The sequence below is a fragment of the Neomonachus schauinslandi genome, chromosome 14, assembly GCF_002201575.2.
Source record: "Neomonachus schauinslandi chromosome 14, ASM220157v2, whole genome shotgun sequence".
NCBI classification, from domain to species: domain Eukaryota; kingdom Metazoa; phylum Chordata; class Mammalia; order Carnivora; family Phocidae; genus Neomonachus; species Neomonachus schauinslandi.
Genome location: NC_058416.1, coordinates 28,748,407 through 28,751,274, shown reverse-complemented (window position 1 = coordinate 28,751,274; position 2,868 = coordinate 28,748,407).

Here is a 2,868-nt window from a genome sequence, read left to right as displayed (position 1 = left end):
TATTTATTTATTTATTTATTTATTTATTTATTTATTTATTTATTTATAACTTAAAGAATCTCAGACAACTGCTAAAGTTCAGATTAAGGATGGTAGGTCCTCTCTCCCACCTTACCCTAAAGCTTACTGTCCATTTACTTTACAAAGAAAGTCACATGAGAGGGGGAAGAAAGAATTTGGGTTTGAGAATCATCACTAGAAAAGAGACTGAGGATTGACTACTAACACATCGAAGTGACTAGAAGCAAACAGAGCAAAAGATTACCATGTTTTTGAGGGAAATGTACTCTGAAAGAAAACTGACTACTTAGGACTTAAAGCAACTATTGAGTCCCCAAATTAGCTGATAATAGGTAATAAATGATGGGCAGCCCTAAAGAAGAGCAAATTCCCCACACCAACTTCAGATATGGTCATTGAGAAAATGTTCAAAGGGGGGCCACCAAAAACAGGGCACAAAGGAATTTCTCCCAGAGGCCTAATCAGGGTCTCATCCAGAACTTCCCTACCCACTTCCCATAAGGATCCTTTACAAGGACTGCACGGCAAGACTTCATCATTTTTGTTCCTCCTTTACAATGTACATTGGAGATGGAGGGTGGGTTGGGTGTGTCAATGGGGTGAGAGGGCAGAAAACTTGTCTTTAGAGTGCATAGGTCACCAGATTATAGGGAGTTATCCAGGGACCTCATGGATGGGACGTGTGTGATCCAGAGTTCCTGCACATTGAGCTAGATGCACTGAAGGATGGATCTTTGGGTTGACTTCCATGAGCCAGGGACAAGTGTTCTCTGGAGAAGTGAAGGGATATTTGATACTCAGAGAACTGGATTGATTGAGAACCTTCCATGCTCACCATTGTTTATTCCTTTCCTTTCTGTGCATACAGTGAGACTACATATTCCAGCCACCATTGAAATGGCACAGGGCCATGTTTTGAGTTCTGGTCAACAGAATAGACTGATGTATATCAAGACTTGGCCTGGCCCATCTTGTATCTTTTCCCCCCTACCTACCAGCTAGAAGTAAAAGATTCTAAAGTACAAAACATGGCAAGATCATGAGATGAAAGGAATCTGGATCCTAAAATCATCACATGGAAGACAGCCCACCAAACACTGGGGTGAGAAGAAATTAACTTCTATTGTGTTAAGCCGCTAAGATTTTAGGATGTCATTGTTTGGAAGTTTGTGACACCTAATAATATATACAACTTTAATTTGAATCCTGGGGAAAGGGTTTGAATTTTATTTCTTTCTGTTTCCTGCAGCTCCTGGCACAGCTTCTAATGCACCTTCCACACAAAGCAGGAGATGAAAAGAAATAAGTTTTCAATAAATATACAAAGAAATGAGTGAAGACAGCTACATCAGACTGTGCAAGGATAGAATGAGAACATTTGCATTCTATCAAATCAACATTTGATTTTCCCTCTACCTTTCATAATTAAATTAAATAGGGGAGACCCCTTAGTTATTTCATCTGCTCACGGGGTCAACACCTACTTCATAGCAATGTTCTGAGAATGAAATGATATGATACAGATGCAAAGTACTGAGCACAATTCTGTGCACAAAATGAGCATTTAATCATTAGTATGCTATTCTATTATGAACTGTGAACTCTACATAAAGTGGTTTCTTAGTTACAACAAACCATGCCTCTGAGAACAGAGAGGAAGTATTTCTTTTGAAATTAAAACCTGTTTCTCATTCATGTTGTTATTATTCCAAAGGCTCAAGCACAATCTTACACAGAGACTTGTAGGTAAGGGTGAATTGCCTTCTGTGGGAAGGGCAAGGAAGAGAAGAAATTACTTGAATTGTATTAAGAAGAAACTCAGAAGTAGGAATGTAGATAATACTAATAAATAATTCAATTGATTTATTATTTCTGTTAAATAGTGTTGTGGTTTTGAATCAACATTAAGAAAATGTTTATGCTCACAGATATAAATTCACATTTTATTGTTAATTCTCAAGAACTTAACGTAGAGGGCACCTGGGTGATTCAGTTGGTTAAGCGACTGCTTTCAGCTCAGGTCAAGTTCCTGGAGTCCTGGGATCGAGTCCCGCATCGGGCTCCCTGCTCGGCAGGGAGTCTGCTTCTCCCTCTGACCCTCCCCCCTCTCATGTGCTCTCTCTCATTCTCTCTCTCTCAAATAAATAAATAAAATCTTTTTAAAAACTTAACGTAGAATTGCAAAAAGTCAGAATATTGCTGTAATGAAATTTCTTTATAATAAAAATATAATAAAAATCCATGGAGCAATGTTCATTCAAACCTCAAATTATGGGGCACCTGGGTGGCTAAGTTGGTTAAGTGTCTAACTTTGGTCCTGGAATCCAGCCCCGCCTGGAGTCCGAAGGCATCGAGGTCCACATGGGGCTCCACACTCAACAGGAGTCTACTTGTCCCTCTGCCCTTCTCCCCACTCATGCACTCCCTGGCATGCGCATTCTCTCTCTCTCTCAAATAAATAAATGAAATCTTTAAAAAAAAAACACTCAAATTAATTGAGGATAAGCCTACATAGACATTCATTGAACATTTCCTACTTGGGAGTATTTGGACAGCATCTCAACACCCATCTCAAGCCCCTGAGAGACTCCCTTATGGGCATTTAAGTAGAGTTAAGTAACACATATAGAAATAGTTACTTTTTTTCTAATATTTTCATATAATTCATGTTAAAAATAATTTAGTTATGAAAGGTAGAGGGAAAAGCAAATTATGCTGGCAAACTCTTAAAAATTCAGTCTCAAGGGCGCCTGGGTGGCTCAGTTGGTTAAGCGACTGCCTTCGGCTCAGGTCATGATCCTGGAGTCCCTGGATCGAGTCCCGCATCGGGCTCCCTGCTCGGCAGGG